The sequence below is a fragment of the Acyrthosiphon pisum genome, chromosome X, assembly GCF_005508785.2.
Source record: "Acyrthosiphon pisum isolate AL4f chromosome X, pea_aphid_22Mar2018_4r6ur, whole genome shotgun sequence".
Taxonomy (NCBI): domain Eukaryota; kingdom Metazoa; phylum Arthropoda; class Insecta; order Hemiptera; family Aphididae; genus Acyrthosiphon; species Acyrthosiphon pisum.
Window position 1 is genome coordinate 69538592 of NC_042493.1, and position 21711 is coordinate 69560302.

The following is a 21711-nucleotide window of genomic DNA, read 5'->3' on the forward strand; positions in this document are numbered from 1 at the left end:
TCCTCGGTAGTATAGTGGTAAGTATCCCCGCCTGTCACGCGGGAGACCGGGGTTCGATTCCCCGCCGGGGAGGAAATATTTTTGTACAATTTTACTCGTTTAGTTTTAATTTAGTTTATAATTATTAAGAGGACGCCACACCCGAATAACAGTCTCCCTCTTACAACCGCGTAACTTACCAAATTTACGTTCAGAAATTTACGTTTTATGCCGTTATCTTAAAAACTATGAAACTTGATGGTAAGAACATTATCTGTGTTTTGTTGGAAGTTTTTTAACGATAATAAAATTCAGTTTTTAAGTGAGTGATGAGAATTTATAATTTATAGAGATGTGGAATTCACCGGTAAAAGAAATTCGTTAAATTGGTAAATTTTGGGAAAAAAATGTTTAGGTGTAATTTTTAATCAATTTTCAAATAAACCTTACGTACCAAATTTCTTACCTTTTTTAACATTTTTATGGAGCGTTCAAATGTAGGATAAATAAGATTTTTTCCTACCAACCTATCTAAATTATTCTTACATGACTATTGACTATAAGTCTAACCTAAAATTTTAAATGGCTCTTTGGAAAAAATGAGAATTTTCAAATATTAATCTTTTACATACTCATTAGTCATTACTCATTGAAAATTAAAATATCGTTAATCAAAACCAACGAAAGAACACAGATAACTTTGTTATTTAAGTTTGATAATAAGTCATTTCACTATAATATTAAAACTTGTCAGCACCCTATTGCAATTTGCAACTAGCGAACGAAAATTTGCTATATCGTATGTGTGTCGGAGATAACAAAGGCATAGGTAGCATAATCATCTTAAGGGGCCTGGGAGCGCTCTGTTTCTAAGGAGAAAACGATAGGCAATCAGTTATGTCGCGTAGTGCTGTTATGTGAGTAGTACATAAACATTTGTGTGAGTGTCCGGCGCACCACCACTACTACTCGCATAATCAATAACGGTGGGATATTCATTAAAATATCCGGGAAACAACTAGCGGTTCGCACGTGCATGCACAGGTCATTGCATTTGATGAAATAATACATTTTGTTCTAATGAGAAACTAATTTTAATCAATCTAGACCCGAAAGCCTGACAAAAATACGTTAACTCAAAATTATCGGATTTCAATTCTGTAAAAACATTTGAGTTGATCGACCTTTTTTCTAGGGTATTGTGGAAGTCGATTTTAGAATAACTGTTTAACTTTCTTAAGAATAGATGGTAAAGTAAATCTAAAAATTTTAAAAAATATAAAAACTAAATTATGATTTAAGAACAATTTTTAAAGAAATATCAAAAATCGATTTCCATAACAACCTAGAAAAAAAGTCGATCAACTCAAATCTTTTTACAGAATTGAAATCTGATTATTTTAAGTATGCGTAATCTTGTCAGGCTTTAAGGTTTAAAATGTAAAATAAATACGCTGCTTCTAATCCCCTTAACTAGTATTGAAGGCCGAGGGAGTCATTTTAAGGGGTATTGAATAGCCAATAATTATTTTTGTTATTGACCGGTAATATTAATATTGTATAATCTTTCCCACTAATGTCTAACATTGCTAACTTGCTACACAACAATACATAGGTATTCAGATATGTGTAAAGTGTATAATATTTTGATTTCAATGATTGCGTCAAATACCTATAGGTATGTAATAGGTACTCAGTAATCAAGTAATTAGTAATCAAAGTACCTATAAATTGATTTGGGTTTTCATGAATTCATTACTAATGTTACAAGATTATACTTAACTACGTCCCCTTTGAAATAGATTTTGCTGGATGAATGATCAGGATGAAAATCCTAGGTTATTTATACTTGAACACTATTGCATTTTTTGACATCTACTTTTCTGTTGGATTTTCCTAAAATTGTCTTTCATAAAACCTTGTCCCGAACACAACAAAAAAAGAATCAGCACAGCTGTTCTCGATTTATTAGGTAGCATACATTTTCCACGCTCCATTTTTATATATATATAGATATTAGTGTTATTTTTTTTTGCTAAATTTGAAATATTCTATTGTTGTTTCTCTGCAAGTTTCATTGTAAAATAAATATTATATTCATAATCAATGAAATACTAACAAACATCCAAATGTATTTTCACCTGTAGGAAGTACTCTAGTATTTACTAAGTAAAGTTAATAGGCAAAATAAATTATTTGAGGACTTGTTTTTTATTTTATTGACACAATTTTAAATAACTGATAAATTATAAAATTTAAATTAATTGAATACTAATATTTTGTTTACAAACTTTATATTTTACTAAATTAGATAACTAATTAAGAGAATGTCAGCACACTATTTATTTTCTCTTTCTGGTCTACGTGCAACATAGACAAAACGCATATACGCAGAATAATTTTTTCTATGTTTTTCAATAATCTTTGAGTAAAATTACCCATTACAAAAAAGATAGAAAATAATATTTTTGAGGGAGTGACATATCAATTTTATATTTTATTATTATTTGACTTTGTATTCAAATTTAAAAATAAGCAAAAAAATGTTGTAAATGTAATTGACGTTTAAATTGATTTGGAAAAATATTTAGACAAATCAATATTTCATTCTCTCAAAAATATTATTCTCAATCTCTTTTTGCAATGTGTGATATTATTTTAAAATTAATTAAAAACATGGAAAAACAGTTCTGCGCAAATGCGTTTTTTTTATGTTGCACATGAGTCGGTGGGAGAAAACAAATAGTCCTCTTAACCAGATTCGTGTTCATATAATAAGAATTATATGGTATGAATGTAGATATGATGTATTTAAAATATTTTATCATACAACCAATATGAGATTTTATATGTAGGGATTTTAGATAAAAAAAAAAAATTATTTAATTTGATAAGAATATAAAATTATGATCCCAAATGTAAGGGAATTAACATTATGTGAAGTATTAAATATTGTTTTCACGGCTTTTCATCATTTGGTATGGAGTTATCTTCATCAAGATAATCGTCTGGCATTATAGAGTAACCTTTAACATTTTTAAAATAATTTTATTAATTCAAGTACATCAAATATTTTTATTTTTTTTACAACTTTTGTTCTTACTCAAATAATCTGGTACGTCTCCCTCATCATCGATTTCACAATCAATATCAGGATCGATGCCTAGTAAAAAAATATCAAATAATTTAATGGTAAAAAGTAATAAAAATTAATGATAAAATGTTCTTACCATATGGCGAACAAATTCTTTCGCCCGGAAGTTTTCCAAATACATATTTGGTTTGTTGAGTACATTCACTAAAAAATAAAAGCATTAATCAAAATCTTTATCCAAAATTAGTTAATAGCTTGATTATTATTGGTACCGCCTATGCCCTATATCAGCGTTTCTCAACCTATTGTTCTATTGCACAATAGGTACAGTAACAGTGGTACGCTAAGAAAATCTCCCTTTATAAGAAAAATGAAATTGGTCATTATTATTCATATTAAATATTATTTGGCTTATTTGATATTAATAATAATAATATAAATAATAATTGCACATATTTAATTTTCTTTTAATTCATTAAATACTTAATAATATATTATCATAATTTTGAAGTTCCTCATAAAATATAATTCGATAAATGTAAAATAATGTAAACATTTTTGATAAGTGAAAAAAAAAAACGTTATTTAGTCAAGTGGTATATAAAAATTTTCAAATTGTGTAGATGATACGCAGTTGTAATAAGGTTAAGAACTGCTGTCCTATATTATAATTTATTATGTCTCAAATTACAATTAAAAAATTTATTATAAATTATCATAATTATTATTTTTACTAATTAGTATTTCAAAAATACTAATTACTATTTTCACCTTTTCATAAACAGGAATTGTAAATTTGCATTTTATTCTTTTAAAAGCTATAATCAATTTCAGATGTTGCTAAAAAAATAGCCACTATTTGATTGACAAGGTAGACTAAAATTAAATTATCGACAATTTCCGGTATAATAGTGAACAATTTAAAAACTGTAATTATACAATATATATTATAGATTATTAAAATGATCATGCATCGTTTATGTAGAAATTAATAATTTACCTATTTTTACAACTTTTTAAAATTATGTATTATAGTAAATCAAATGACTAAAAAAATACTAACTCGTTAAGACCACTGATTAAATCTGTTAGACCATATACTATATAAACACTAAACAATATGATGAATAACAATATTTTTGAGTAAATATATTTTAATTTAATTTAATTTAAAAAAACTAATATGGAAATTGTGTCTAGTTATTTTGTTCATTATATAGTAACATTATTATGATAAATATAATTATTGTTACGTGTTTGGAATTATCACATTTTAAATTAAAACAATTACCTGGATTTCTGATTGCGTTCATCATTTTCTGGAACTCCAACTTTCTTGGAATTCTTACTGGATTTAGAACTTTTTTCGGCCATTATATTATCTTAACACGTAAGCCTGAAAGAAACAAGTAGGTACAAAAACAAAACGTAATAAAATAAGCAATAAAACATATTATTATATATTGAATAAGTATAAACAATAGAGATTTTATAAAAAAGTTTCAGTACATTTAATTTCATAGGTACATTATGTTTGGCAACATATTCCAATCTGAAATTAAAGATAACTTTAAGTCATTATAATACTTTTAATCAAATACACGATTATTGGAAGGAAAAAATACAATGAAAGAAATATTTCATTCAAAATCTCATCAAATACATAAAACATGGTAAGTTATTCATGCAAGTTAGAATAACTGATTTTTTATCTTTTAACTACGCCTAATAAGTTATTTAGGTATCTACTATAAATATTTACTTTTTTCTATAGATTTTCTAAATAGTAACTAACAAAATTGAAAAGTAATACCAATTATATAGCAAAAAGCTATACTAATTAATAACTAATTACCAGTTTAAGCTATTTTTTTTATATTATAGAGAAATTAATAAATCATCACTATTTTTAATATTGTAATTTATCAATGAACAAATATTTACACATGAACTAGGTTTCATTACAGTAATAAAAATGCTATCAAGATAATTTAAGTTTAGAATAATACTTAAAAGGACGACACCCGCATGCGCTGTCTCCGTCTTACAATTATACAACATAGCAAAAAACTGTTTTGATTGGGACAACTTTACTCCTTCTGTATTTATAGTAGAATTACTGAAATTCCATAACACACAGGGAATAACTTTATCCGTGAGGTAGTGTTTTCAATTTCTTATAACATTAACCAATAGTTTTTAATAATTAAATGAAAAAAAACAAAGAAAACCTAATGTTCTCAAACTGATAACTTTAAATGTATTTAATATTTATGATATCCAAATAATAAAAAAATCACAACACAGATAAAGTTCTTCCCTAGGCGTTGGTAATTCTACTATAAATATAGAGGGAGTAAAGTTATTCCGCATAAAACAGTATTTGCTATGTTGTACATTTGTAAGACAGAGACAACACATGCGGGTGAGATGTCCTCTAAATAATACACAATGAATCTATAAAAAGTACATATTGCATTGAAAGGCAACACAAGGCAATCACATTTTTAATTAAATAGCAATATTGTACTTTAGGTACGTATCTCCTAGGAATTCATATAAATAAGAATATCTTTAAAGAAAAAAATAATATTTAAGCAAAATATGAGCTCTACTTATCGAACAAGTAAATTTGTGCATATATTATGTAAGTTTATATTCAAAAAATTAATCCAAATTCAAAATAGGATGACTATTAAAAATAAGGAACTTTTAACAAAAACAGTTTAATTTTTACTTTACTTTAATAATTAGAGTATAATATGCAACTAAAGTAGTCAGTAGTGCAGTATATTATAAAATTATTTACTTGCCAACTAAATGTTTAACCAGCGAAATGACCAAACGTTAGTAAGGAGGTACCTGGTGGAAGAAAAACACACCCGTACGTTGTTCACGGTATTGATATAAATTAGAACGTATCTAAAAATGGCGGATGATGTACTTACACACAACACGAGAATACGATAAAGCCCCACTTCGTCTATAGAAATCGGTATGAGTCAGAAAGCAAAGCTCAGCGGAAAAAATATTAACTAAAAAATCGATTAGTTGGCCGTCGCCCCGTCGGTACACCATACGTGGGTATAAATCAATAATACTTTAACATTAGCCTTTGTCCTTTGGCATGAATCGAGATAATAAGATATCATAATTCGTGGCGCTTGGGTACCTATTATCAGTATATTTAAGCTCATGGAAAAGTATTTTACTTTGTCATATTTTTCAATGAAGAATGCATAGCATACGACGATGTTTTAAGACTATAAACCACGGTAGTGTACATCTTAATCCGTGGTACAAACTTAAAGCTATAATTTTTATAACATTTACCACACTATCATGGAATGTATATTGTTAAGCATTATATTTAATATTATCAGCTGTTATAGCGTTTTCGATTTGATTTACTTTATGCACTCAGTGTACACTGATTACATAAACGTATTCGATTTGACCAATAGTCAGTGAACTGGTGCAGTGTTTCGTATTCGTTATAGCTCCACTAACAATACTCATGTGCACCCAGTGTACACATTCTAGTTTCTGCACCGCCCATTTTATGAACTCCTATATTTTTATGAACTCTGTTTCTCCATTACGGGGTCAATTTTGTTTTCGTATTCAATACCTATTTCTTTTTTTTTTATAGATATTTGAGTATTTCGAAAACTGAATCCGTGATATAACTAACAGCTAGTTAGTTATACAATGACTGAATCGATAATCGGATAATAAATAATGGTGATGAACATTTAACCATGGGTGTAGCACAGAGAAATATCATAGGATTATGCGCACAATATGGATGTCGTATGTTCCTATATTATAATAATATAGTGGCTATAATATAGTCACTAGCGCCCGATAGATTGCTAGAATCTAATGTTCTTAATTTAACGCTAACCGTGGTGAACAATTGTGTTGTAAAATATTTTAAAAATACGGCTAAAAGGATCACTCTCGCGGAATTCTCAAACACTGTGAATCAGTGATCACAGTTTCCAAAGGTGAAGTCAATCAGTTATGGGATCAAGCTGTCGCAGTAACGGACTGAGAAAAAAAATAGCCTGGGAAAATCATAATTTTAGAGGCCCTCAGTATTTTAACGGCCCTTTATATAATATATATTATATATTTTTTTCTAAACACAATTTACCTTTTAAATTTTTAAATATTTTAATTAATAAGTGATATAAAACAAACTAAAATAACTATTGTAAATTTGTTAGTTTGAATTTATCCCAAATAATAAATTGTTATGTATATAATTTAAATTTGATTTTAAGGGGGCATGAGCGTGATTCATTTTCGTTCGAAAACATAGCTCACGACTTCAATCACTACGTCCAATATAATGTTCTGATATTAATTTTGAAAGCAGATTTGAATTTTTCACTAAATCTATGCTTTGACGATTTTATTTTTCTGATTTTTTTTACTAACAAAAGAGTATAACAATAGATCATATTCATAATTAAAATTTAAATATATTGATATAGAATATGAAAAATGTGCCCACAGTTAATGTATAGAAAATTTAGAGGAGAATTCAAATCTGCTTTCAAAATTTAAATCGGAGAATCCTAATGAGCGTAGTGATTGAAGTCACTGGCAGTATTTTTTTTAAAAAAATGTTTGTAATTTTATAAAATAATATTTGTTGAATTTTGCATGCGCGTAGGTAAAATTACAGACGTACATATTCGGTCACTATGATACCCCTATACAACGTGATCGGTACTATGAATTACACATACCAACGTCCATTTACTTTCAAAGTTTCAACACGTCATTCTCACGACCCGGCCATATAAACTGAAATATAAAATTCCTGGTTTTTACTCCTTAGAATGGATTACGCTCCAGCCCCCTTAATAATATTACATACTTATTACTTATTAGATAATATTTTAATTTATAATTCCACCATAATAATATTAATAAATATATATTTTATATTTTTATACGAGCAGTGGCCCACCGGGATATTTCTCGGTATCCCAGTCGTCCAGTCCGCCACTGAAGCTGTGAAACAATTTCAACTAAATATTCTGCTAACTCAAAGCTCAGTAATATTTTAGCTAATACAGTATTTTCAGGATGATAAATAACTCATCCTAATATAGAAGTAGGTAAATTTACAATGGATGATTTGCTTCCAAAGTTACAACTACCTACAAGTAAATTATTTTATTTATTTGTTCACTATGGAAGCATACCTATAACTATTTGTACATAGTAACTATTTGTATATAGGTAGTATTATTATTAACCTAACGTTAGTCGCATGTGCCAGTATACATTACGGTATTCGGAATACTTTTTAAATAATTTTTTTTGAGAGTATTCAATACGGTATTTTGAATACTTTTTTTTCTTATATACGTATACTCTTATACATTACTAATTATTACTTATTAATTTCATTAATTTGAATATAATGTAGGTATAGCTAATAGTTAGTTAGCTAGATAGGTGTGTGTTATCGAAATTATAATAATGTTAATTTTTAAACACAGAAACGAAAAAATAATATTTTTGCTATTGATAAATTTAATTTAAAAAAGCAGGTAAGTGGATGTCGTTCTGCTGTACAGTAGATTACAAGTGGGTCATTGTATAATGGTTGTATTAAATTTGAATTCAATGATATAATATCATTGTATAAGAAAAACGATTCTGAGCGGAGACGGTTTGTCAGTCTGGATATTTTATATTGTTATTATTTATTTTATTATGTAGGTAATCAAGTTGAACTAATATTAAAATATTACAATTTTTTATTCGTTTCTATGGTGATAAACAAAACGTTAGAAATTAAAATCCCATTTTTAGCTTTTTTTCGTAATTTTTCGGTGGTTTTTCCAGTGGCATTAAATAACTATTGAGAAAATGACCTCTCTAAAGTACCATCTTGATCCAATTTGCTAAAAGATAAGGTACTATATGTTGAAATCGAAACACTCCTTCTGGAAGAAATTTTGTATACAGGATATAAAAAGAAAAAGAAAAAAAATAAACACCATAGTAAAAAAAATAGCTCCCTCGCTCCGCTCAGAATCTAAAAGCATTCGAAAAATATTTGGAATACTTTTTGTGAAGTATTACAAAAATTATTATTATTTAATTACATTTTTTGGTAAAGAAGTTAAAAATTGTAATTTTTTATTTTTTATTTTTGAAGCAATTGAAGATAGCCATTTTATAGAGTTTAATTTTCTGAAAATATTGATTTTTCAACGTTTTATTTTCATTAATCTGATGATTTTTAATTATTTTTTTAGTTTATAGGTAAAAAAGCAAAAAACCGTTTTTTTCTAGGGCAGCGAGCCCCCCTCTATAACTAATGGATATTACCTCACTGTAGAACCATTCATAGCCCATAGCTATAAGACATAAGCAATTATTGTATTACCTTTATTTGATATAAACGTTTTGTAACAATATTGAAGCAGTTATTTAAATTTGAATAACAAAGGGAAAATCTTTAAGTATTAAGAATATTGTTAAAACAAAGTTCATTCACTCTATGATAACTTTTTTATAAATATATCTGATTATAATTATAAATAAAATTTTTATAAGTACTTGAGAGGATGTTGTTCCCATATGTGTTGTGTCCGTTTTACTAATACATAACATACTAAAGTAAGTATACATTCAGTAGTTTATCATTATACTTCGATTTAATATAAGAGTGAATTGTCCTATTAACAAACTTTAAGATATGAACATTATCTGTTCTTTCTCGTTTAATATTGCTAAACTGCGTTTAAAAAATGCTCATAACTCGCTTAAAAATTTAAATATTGTAAAAATACAACAAGAAAACGCAGATATCTTATCTTCGTGTTTAATAATACTCTTATATATAATGCTAACGACACAAACTTGGATCTGTTAAGAGGACGTGATACCCGCATGCAAGTGCGGAACATAGCAAAATTTACACTTGGCGATACACGTGTAGCTCCGTTAATTTAAACATTAGGGTCATTTGATTTCTTTTAAAATTTAAAGGTAAGAATATATTCTAGTAAATTTCATGGGATTTTTATTATATTTTAATTTTAAAGCGACTTATGACTTATGAGGTTTTTAAGATGTACTAACAATTTACAATTTTAAAATACTCATAACTCCCTTTAAAATTAAAATATAATAAAAAGCCCTTGAGGTTGTCTAGATAATATAATCTTACCTTTATATTTTATAAGAGGTCAATTCACTCTTATTTTTAAACTAACGGAGCTACACATGTTCTGCTGAGCGTATAAATTGGTATGTTACGCATTTGTAAGACGGAGAGCACACATGCGGGTATCACGTCCTCTTAAGTGTAACTGTTTGTATGCTATGTGATAGAAGACAATAAGACATAAACAACACAATGTGTGGTTACGACGTCCTAAAGAATAGATAGTAAAACGAGTAGTTTATATTACAACTAATAATTATAAGTAGGTAGTATTAATGCTTTTTAAAACCTAAGAGAATGTCGGCGCATTTTTTTTTCACTCTGACCCACGCGCAACCTTCCAAATTTTACGTTTACAATAATGAACATAATCACATTAATTTCTAAAATTAGAGTGTAATGACCTCTCATAAAATTTGAAGGTAAGATTATTATCCAGGGCATCTGATTGGCTTTTTATTATATTTTAATTTTAAAGTGAATTATGAATATTTTAAGTAGTAGGTACAAACAATTTACAATTTTAAAATACTCATAACTCGCTTTAAAATTCAATATAATAAAAAGCCTATTAGATGCCCAAGATAATAATCTTACCTTCAAATTTTATGAGAGGTCATTACACTCTAATTTTAGAAATTAATATGATTATGATCATTATTGTGAACATAAAATTTGCTATATTGCGCGTGGGTCAGAGGGGAAAAAATACGCTGACGTCCTATTAAATGGAAATAGAAATATAATTACAGATGAACCTGTAATACACCATGACTCTCCCTCCCATGATTACGTCCATGCTTAAAATGTATGTAGAAATATATTACCTCATAATCAGAGTCCTTAAAAATGGTTCGCTTTCAATAGAAATCCTAATAGTTAAAAGTTATAGAAAAATTTTGTGAGCCGCCCAAATGTCGTGAAGAGATGACGGAGCCGCAATGCGCTGAATGAACCAGTTTGAATAGTTGGGTACCCATAAAGTCTATATTCCCGGAACACCATATTTTTAAAATTCAGTCACATTTGACTGTAGACAAGTACTCGTAAACTATCGAAGTCGGACGCGCCTTTTCGATCGATCAATTAATATCTATAATCAGTAGACCATGTGGGGTAATACATTTTAAATACAAGACTTGAAATCAAAATGAAAAATTTTAACTATTTACTTCGGGTTAATTTTAAAATGGTTACTTTTTACAATTTAATAAAAATAACTTGCACATCTCTGGGTTAATTACGTATGTTGGTTGATAGGACAAATAAATAACTTAAAAAAGGTGGGTAAGTGGATGTCACTCTGCTGTAAAGTAGGTTACAAGTGGGTCACTGTATAATGGATGGTATTAAATTTGAATTCAATGATATAATATCATTGTATAAGAAAAACGATTCTGAGCGGAGACGGTATGTCAGTCTAGGTATAAGACATAATATTATATTATAGTCTATAGTATTTAAAAACAATTGACCTATAATAGGTACCAATAATAAAATCCAAATTAATCATATCATAATATCTATTAGGTACTTATAACGCGTTATACATCAACAACAAACCGTAATACTATCATAGATATATAATAGTATACTTTAGAAGTTTCAAGTATACCCAAGAATAATATTATACAATCACAACAAAATAACTAAAATAGTTATTCTAGGTTTTTAATATGTAATTTCGTCCAATTTGTAATTAAAATGACTATAAAAATAAACTGTGTAAATGTATTTTTTAGATTATTTGGTAACAGAATGAATTACGTGGAATCTTGTTTTAAATTTTCAATTCTTAGATACAAAAGTTGAACGTTTTATACATTTTTAACTACAAAATAATTTTTCAAATTAAAATTTGATAAATTTTGTCAAAATTCGATCTTTAAATGCTTATAAAAAAAAACTGTTACTAAGGATTTTTAATATTAGATTCTGAGTGGAATGATGAATGTATTGATTTTACAATGATGTGTGCTTTTTTTTTATTTTTATTTTTTATTTTTTATTTTTTTAATTTTTTTTGTGTCTGTGTACACGATAAGTAGTCGAAATAATGCTTCGATTTTCAACTTCAGTATCTTGTTTGATTGGAAAGTGAATATCGTTGGTACATTGGGGAGGTCAAAATTCCCAGATATTTTCAAAAGTGCCGTAAAAAACAAAAGAAAAATTAAGGAAAAACGGGAATTTTTACGCAAAATCGATTTTTCACAAAATTAAATTTGGTTTTTGGTGTAACCTTTAAAAAAAATGACCGTAGATACATAAAATTTTCAATGGTTGTTTATATTTCCATTTTCTATACACGATAACATTTTCAAAATATTTTGATTTATTTTGAACTGCTTAGAGACATTTTCATTTTCCATTTTTTTTTCTAAAAATATCAATTAAATTTTATTTGTTGATTAAAAAAGCTTGAAAATTTAATAAAAAGCTCCTAGTTTATTGTTTCAAAAGTAGATGAAAAATATTAAAAATCCTTAGTCACAGTTCTTTTTTATAAGCATTTATAAAGTTCAAAAATTGACAAAATATGGAAAAATCACGAAAATTAGTAAATTATTTTGAGTTAAGAATTCGTAAAAATTTTTCTTTTTAAATCTAAGGTTTTAAAATGTAATACAAGATTCTTTATAAGATTATCTACCTTTATCAAACAAAAAATATCTATAAGAAAGTCAAATTAAATTTTTATGATCGTTTGAAATTCAAATTTTTACAGCATTGGATATTCACTCGATTTCTCATGTAGCGATCTCCTTATTTTGTTGTAATTCAAAAACGAATAACTGCAGATATATGAAAATTGTACTGAATGTTTATAGGTATTAGCATTTCCTATACACCATACAATTTTGAAAATATTTTGACTCTTTTTGAGCTGTTTACGGACATTTTCAGTTTTCAATTTTTTTAGTTTTTTTTTCTATAAATATCAATAAAGTTTTATCTGTTGGGCCAAAAAGTGTAAAAATTTAATACAGAGCGCCTGATATATTGTTACAATATCAATTGAAAAATATTAAAAATACATAGGCACAATTTTTTTTTATAAGCATTTAAAGATCAAATTTTGACAAAATTTATCAAATTTTAATTTATTAATTTGTATAATATTATTCGTGGGTACTTGAAACTTCTAAAGTATACTATTATGTATCTATGATAGTACCACGGTTTTTTGTTGATGTATATCGCGTTATAAGTACCTAATAGATATTATAATATGATTAATTTGGAATTTATTATATGTACCTATTATAGGTCAATTGTTTTTAAATACTATAGACTATAATATAATATTATGTCTTATACCTAGACTGACATACCGTCTCCGCTCAGTCGTTTTTCTTATACAATGATATTATATCATTGAATTCAAATTTAATACCATCCATTATACAGTGACCCACTTTTAACCTACTGGTACATTATAGGAATAGCTATAAGGATAGTCAGATTTATTAAAATATTATAGTTAATTTATTTTAGTTGTTCGAACTGAAATATGTTATTTTAACTATATTTTTTAGTTAATTCAAACATTACAAACTGCATTAAACTATAAAACATAATAAACATTACCAAAACAAATAACTATATTTACATAGTCATAATAAGTAAATCATTTTAGTTATTTTACCTATTAAATAGTTATATCTACTTTAATTTGTTTAACTATAATATTATAGTAATTTTTCCGTGCTCCCACCAACACGCGGTGCCGACTGGTTTTAAGCTTATTAAAGCTTATTATATATTACCAAAGTAAGGCTTTAGCCCCCCAAATCTCAAACTCTATTTGCGCCTATGAGGCAGGCACTATTTAAGGGGGCGGTGGAAGCGATCGCCTCCCTCCTAAAGCCCGTCTACCGTCTATCTTAGTATGTATTTTATAAGTTATAACTTATAAAATTATAAAAAATTGTATTATCTATTTTTTTAAATAAGTTTGTATAGTAATATTACGAATTTACGGTTTAAAGATAGTATCAGTTAAATCGTGATAATGATTTACACACTGAGATAAATGAGAATATTCTTATATATATTCTAATCACTAGGTGTTCCTAAAAAAATGAATCCCCCATGATGAAGGACCAAACACCGGCGGATTACAAACATCACCCTCCAACCCATATATAAAGCCAGATACAAAACTGGGAGACGAGCGATAAGCGGCACACGACGGCGACTGGTCCAAATCACCCAACTCACCTCATCCGAAACAGCCCCAAAGGCGGTAGGTTTGCCTCTGGGCATGAGTAGATCACCCACAGCATGGCTGGTCGCCGTCCGGGAGTTGGGAAATCGTCATGATTCATGATGGTCGCAGATGCAGAATATTATTACGGCTTTATACATAATAATATGCATACCTATGTGTATATTTCATAAATATTTAACATTCTTAAGAAACAAATTTGAGTATAATGATACATATCTTTATAAAACGATCGTTTAAGAAAAAACATTACTGTGAACAGAGATTTATAGGTATAAACTAACTAGATATAATGTTAACGGAATGTATAATTTTATGCATTCCGTTAAAATGATATCTACTATCTAGTAATATTAATTAATTTACACACTAATAAAATAATATTTATGAAATATATACATATAATATGCACTTATTAAAATTGTTATTTTAGTATTTGTTTAAAATGTACGATTTTGATTAGCTTCAACCCATGGCTGGTACTAGGTTTCACATACATGGGTGAACTTATTTAACACAAATGTAATGCTAATATAGTCATCGTTATTAATATACATTATTTTCATTTGTGATCAGTTTTTCATAATTTTTATTTATTGTGTTTATTTATAATAATATATCGAGCTAAGTACTTATTTTTGTAGAGTTGTTTATACAAATAACTAACGACACAATTATTTGAATTAATATTTTTCAATAAATTCTTCAGTATTTAAGACATATAAGTAGGTAAAACGAATCAGACTTGTAATTTCGCATTATTGATTTGCTAAATATTGACGTTAGTTTGGAACGGATCGTTTAGTGTTTTTTTTTTTTTTTGGGGGGGGGGGGAATGGAGTTGGGCTTGACAACATTTTTTAAAAAATTCGCCAAAATTACGATTGATTTTCAAATTTTCATATAAATTCGCATTTAATATACTCATTATTTACACTAGTTTGGATAAATTATATTAAGTGTAGGGGGCTAACTTAATGACCATCAAAAGTACAGATTAACAATAAGTAGGTATGTATGGTATTTTGAGTTGCACTAGCTTTCTTCTAAGTTCTAATGTGAAAAAGAATTTTAGACACCATCACAAAAGTATTGAAAAATCTTCTTCTATAAGTTCATATAATCATATCAGAAAAACTAGAATTTTAGGTGATTATAAATCTACAATCTTACACAAATATATACAATAAAGTACCAAGTAATATAACTTATATTGTTATGTTACAATGTACTGATTATTTATATTTTAGAAAATACTTAACTTATAAAGGTAATACTGCACTATTATAATTTGTAAATTATAATTGTATACATAATATAATATATAGTTTTAAATAATAATGAAACAATTTACGATATTAAGTAACTACTTAAATTAATAAGTAGTAAATAAAAAACATCAAACATATTTAAATGAATTTTAAAATATTTTATGATGTTGAATTGGCTTAGGAGTTTGTAACTTGAGAGTTAAAAGGCCATGTTTAATTTTGTTATATTAAAGATTTGATAAACAACTTATATGTTACATATTTTCTTTGTTTCATACAATAAACCAACTTTTAAAAATGTTCAATTGGAAGTTTACAACAATAAACTTTTAGATATAATAAACATTTTTTTTTACCCAACAAATAAAATTGTATTGATATTTATAGAAAAAAACTGAAAAATTGAAAACTGACAATGTCCGTAAACAGCTCAAAAAGATTCAAAATTATATGGTGTATAGAAAATAAAAATATAAACATTCAGTGAAATTTTCATGTATCTACAGTTCGCTTTTTAATAACAACAAAATAAGAAACTCGCTTCATGAGTGTGGATATCCAATCTTGTAAAAATATGAACTTCAAACACCCATAAAAATTTAATTTGATTTGCCTGTAGACATTTTTTTCAAGGTAGATAGACTTATGAGAAATCTTGTATTATATTTTCATATCTTAGATTTAAAAAGAAAATTTTTTATGAATTCTTAAATCAAAATAATTTGATGAATTTCGTGATTTTTCTCTATTTTGTCAGATTTGAAATTTAAATGCTTATAAAAAATTTTTGGCTATACCTATAAAAAATGTCATTGTAACAATATAGTAGGAGCCCGCTTGCATTAAATTTACAAGTATTTTTAGTTTTTACTCAATAAATAATGTTTTATTGACATTTCATTGTCCTTAATTTTTCTTTTGTTTTTTACGGCACTTTTGAAAATATCTGGGAATTTTGACCTCCCCAATGCACCAACAATATTCACTTTCCCATCGAACAAGATACTGAAGTTTAAAATCGAAGCATTATTTCGACTACTTATCGTGTACACACACACAAAAAAAAAAATACACATCATTGTAAAGTCAATACATTCATCGCTCCACTCAGAATCTAATATTGTATTATATTTAACTATTGTACACACTACGTACAAGGCGTGCTCAACCATTTTCAACTTGTGGGCCACATTCAAAATTTATATTGAGTATCTATCCCTAAAATTGTGTGTAGTTCTTACAAAATTTAAAAGTGTGTTATTCTAATTAAACCTTTATAATAATATTATGTATAATTTTATATCTTCACATTTTTTTTTATATTTTAATGGTTTTTTTTTCCAAGCTAAATTTTAATTATTATCTACCAAACAGACACAGTTAAAGTGACGAAATTACTTTTCTACTAAAAGTTATTTTGATTAATTGACTTTTTCTTATTTCTTATTTCAACTTTTAAGTTTCAAAATCTGAATTCATTTTTGATAATTTTCGGTCTCTTTTAATATGAGACCATAATATATAATATAATAAGAGACTGAAATATTATTTATTTTACCTTTAAATTTTAATCTAGAATAGACATTAAAAAATACTATTTTTGGTGGTTTAAAAGACAAAATGTACCTATAGTTTATTTTTCATGTAAAATTCTTATTACATTGATAAAATAACTTTATGAACAATTATATTCTGTATTTAAAAAACAGGTTGACTGATCAGTAAAAATTTACAACCAAATTTTATGAATCAACTATTATTATTCAATATGTATTATCTACCTACCTAAATATATTAAATAATTAAACACAACTAGAACCAAATAAAAACCGAAAAATTATATTCCGGTTTATGTTCCTAAGAAAATCAAAAAAGGGTTTCAGTAAGGTTCCGGTTCCAATATGTTCAATACGTTCAGGTTAAAATACCGGTATTTTTAATTTCGGTTCCAAGCCTTGAATATACATAATAATATAGTAGATAATAAAAAAAATTATATATTCATATCATGCTAATGATTATAATAATTTTGACAGTCCCTTTAAAAATTCAAAATATGATATAGAGTATATGATCTAAAATTAAAATCCTAATAGTACTTACTAAGTATAGTACTCCACCCCCCCTCCCCTGACCATACCTATAATGGGCAATATAAGATAATTTTTTTTTTATCTATTTAATTTAGAATAATAAAATTCTACACAAACTGTTATAAATAGTGTGAAAAATAAAATTTTCGTAATTTTCGTGTCCCGTTACCCAGACAAAAGTTACAAGGAATGCATATTGTCCTTTTTTTCAAGCCTGTCCCATATTAATCTAGTTTTCTCCCTTACTGTTAATTTAATACTTTTGAGATTTATTTTATAATAAAATAGTTTTATTTTCAATATTTTTGTATAACATTATTCAATAGAATATTAGAATCTACATGTACTCTTCAATGGTATTTTTGGATTAAAACAGCGTATATTATTATGTACTACAAAAATTAAAAAAAAAAAACCTTCATTGACATCATTAGCTATATTGTACATAGGTAGCTGTATTTAATTTATTTTATTATATTATATTTAATTGGGTAACTTATATATAAATATAGGTATATATAATCTTAATTAATCAAGTATCAACTATAAGTGTCAAAATAAAATTTATTTTGTGTACCAGGTACTGGCTACTAATATAGTAATACCAATGTATTTATAAAAACAATTTGTTATTTTGTTTTTTTTAAGTGTCCCACATTTTTATTTTTATTATCTGGCCACTAGCTGCTCTAAATATTCATTTTGACGTTAGTAGGTATAGCACCTGAAGAAATTATAGCCTGAAAACTGAAATAATTTGTGTTTTATTCAATTTTTAAATATATATATATATTTTAAGAATGTATAGAATGTATACTCCTGCATTCCAAGTAAAGTATAACATATTTTTTAACACCAACAATTTTATATATTTAATGTTATTACATTTTTTTTTTTTTGAAAATTTCCAATTCGTAAATTTAATTTATAGACAAGATTTGACCGTAAAAAACTTTATTTAACTTAAGTAGTTTCTAAAATTTTTAAAATATTTTTTTGGTTATTCACTGACATATTTATCTACATATATTTCTTAAATTATTTATTATCCATATAATTTTCATAGTTGTTCCCATATGATTAAATAGTATCAATTTTTAAAAAAAATTGTTTGTCAGGTCTTTTTGTTAGACTGGTTACATCCCATACATGTATATGTACCTAAGTTTTGTGGCCAAAATGTTTTTTAAATTTAAATTATTGGAATATAAAATAAGAATAAAACTAAAAACGAACAGTACTCATAATGTACTATTTTTCTATTGTTTCTGCGGTGAAAATTTAATTTGTGTACAAAATTACATGTATATAACAATCATACGAATATGTTATCGTAAATTTGTAACTATACTGCTAGAACGGCCAATTGTACATTATAAAATTATGCAATAAACTTGTTGATAATTCTCTTCTACAATTTTTGTACGATTGTATAAAAAAATTAAAATAGACTTTTACTTTTAATAAAAAAATCATATTTCTTTAAGAATTTGGCAGTTTTAGGATTTAGAGCGCAGAAACCCATATACATTACATTAAATCTCCAATACGATAATAACGTTTCCAGAAACAAATTATTTATAATTGTATCATGGTAATGATGTTCATATTAATATTTCTATATTATGTACCTATCAATGATTAGTACTATAAATTATTAGTAGGTAATAAAGTATTTATAACCAATGCTACTATGTAGTTTGAAATGGGAAATGGCCCCCACAGCATAAAATATCCAATATAATATTATGCTATTGTACATAATTAAAAGAAAAAAAAAAGTACGAATACCAAATTATAGTTATCTTTGCTAGCGGACCAACACTTATAAGTCAGTACTGTCTCACTGTGTTATAGAATAGTGACACACAGTGGCGAGCTGAAGTGCTCAATTTTGACGCAGTTGTGTCAACATTTCATAGGGGGTGGTGCAACCCCGTGACTGTGGCGGAGAATTATATGCTAAAGCCTGACCCCTCTTGGCTCTTTTAATCACATTTTCTTTAGATAATATATAAGTAAAAATAGGATGGTGGTGGTGGTAAGTACTTAATTACGAAAATGCGTCATTTAAAATTGAAGTTCAGTTAACCACTGGTGGCACACCAGGCCAGTCCGCTACTGGTTATATAGCAAAGACGCATCTGTTTAATTATGTTTTTGTTTATACTCACAGGCTACTTGGCTTTGAAGTTTAAACACCCACGTGATGCAATAATTAACAAAAATTAACTTTAGTGCCAAATGCCAGTGAAATGGATCTTTGTATTTAAAATTTTACAGTGCCGTAATAAGAAATAATACAGATATTAATGAACTGTATATTTTAATTTTTAAGCTATTGTTATTGTTTGAGGATACAATCACAAACGTCTGTGCATAAAATATGATAATGGAATAATATGATAACAGATATTTTTATCAGTTTTCTACATCTGTGATAACTGATAAGTGGTTATCATTGATAAAGTATTAGTGAGTAGCGACATGATATTCTGATGGTGGTTCGATTAATTAATAATTAGGATTTTTAGTTTTTACCCATTTACTTAACTTATTGTAATTGTGAACTGTAAAGTATACGTTTAAGCTATTAGCTGTGTTGAATTTCTGTACTAAATTATAGTTTAACTTTTAGTTGTAACTTACACACATTTTATACAAAATCACTTCGTTTAACATGTATTCATAATATTATGTTATTATATTTAAGTCATCAGAATTAAGTTCAGTTACACGGTTGTGCCTTTTTGCTAACTTTATTTCAAAATATGGACTACTCAATACATTAATACATTTTAATTCAACAATTGAAAAAGTATCATTCTTCTGATGTGAGTGATTACCATTTATAACTTGCATATTATTATAGTTGACTTAATTTATTATTATTATATATTAGTATACTTAAGTTCAATAATAACATATACAATGTGTCTGAATAGTTTCTTTCTTATGTGTTAAATAATATAACAGCCGTAGACAATATTGATGTGTTAATTAAATACGTTAATTAAGGTTAAGGATAATGCAAAATCATAACTACTTAATTTATTTAATGAAAAAATCTATTTCAATGATTAGGCTGTGTAGTATTTTCTATATAATTTCTAATCCTTAATTAAAGGTATTATATAATTATTTGTATTACTTATCTTAATCAAAACCACACCCTTTGATTATATTTCCAATTTAAGAAATAAATAATTACATTTTCTAATTATTACATTTTAAAGTGCCTAGTTAATTAACAACTAAATAAAAGTTTTTATTTTGCATGATTTAGTAATTAAGTGAGATAGATACCTAATTCAATTGAATATTTATTACCATAATATTTTAATACACTCGTTATTAAAGTATATAAGTGTTTAGTTAAACAAATTGCATACAACATTTTTCTTCTCAATATTAGATGTTGAAAGAAAGGAAAAATATCACCTTTGAGATAAAGCTATATTTATATCCACATCCATCTTATTTTCCAAGTACAGCCAAAAACTGTTATGCAATATTAATAAGGCCTCAAGCTATATAATTTAGCTAAAAATATAAAAATAAACAAACAATACTAATTGTTGTATAAATAATTACATAAAATCAGAGGACGCCACACCCACATGTGTTGTCTCCGTATTATAAACTCATGGCATAGGTAGGCAATTTGTGTTCAGCAGAACATATTTTATATTGTTAGCTATAATATTATAGTGAATTAACTTTTTATTATTTAAAAGTATCTTACATTTGAGCTTACAATATTTGTATTTTAAAGCAAGTTTTGATTATGTAAAATTTTGTAGCGTAACAATAGGTACTCAGAACTTGATTTAAAATTTCAA

At 26.6% G+C, this 21711-nt stretch overlaps 1 long non-coding RNA gene and 1 other non-coding gene across 6 annotated transcripts; one reads left to right on the plus strand and one right to left on the minus strand.

Annotated features, from left to right (window-relative positions):
* On the plus strand, positions 1-72 carry TRNAD-GUC. Its single transcript has one exon. It is a non-coding gene; the product is annotated as a tRNA-Asp (tRNA).
* Positions 73-2171: 2099 nt separating this feature from the next.
* On the minus strand, positions 2172-20217 carry LOC100572201. Of its 5 annotated transcripts, none has more exons than XR_510610.3 (5): positions 20044-20217; positions 4365-4469; positions 3210-3277; positions 3083-3142; positions 2172-3005 (listed from the first exon to the last, which is right to left on the minus strand). It is a non-coding gene; the product is annotated as an uncharacterized LOC100572201 (long non-coding RNA). The 5 variants fall into 5 exon arrangements; XR_510611.3 differs by lacking the exon at positions 20044-20217 and adding an exon at positions 6022-6193 and having other exon boundaries at positions 2569-3005; XR_510608.3 differs by lacking the exon at positions 20044-20217 and adding an exon at positions 5936-6193 and having other exon boundaries at positions 2569-3005.
* Between the last annotated feature and the right edge of the window lie 1494 nt (positions 20218-21711).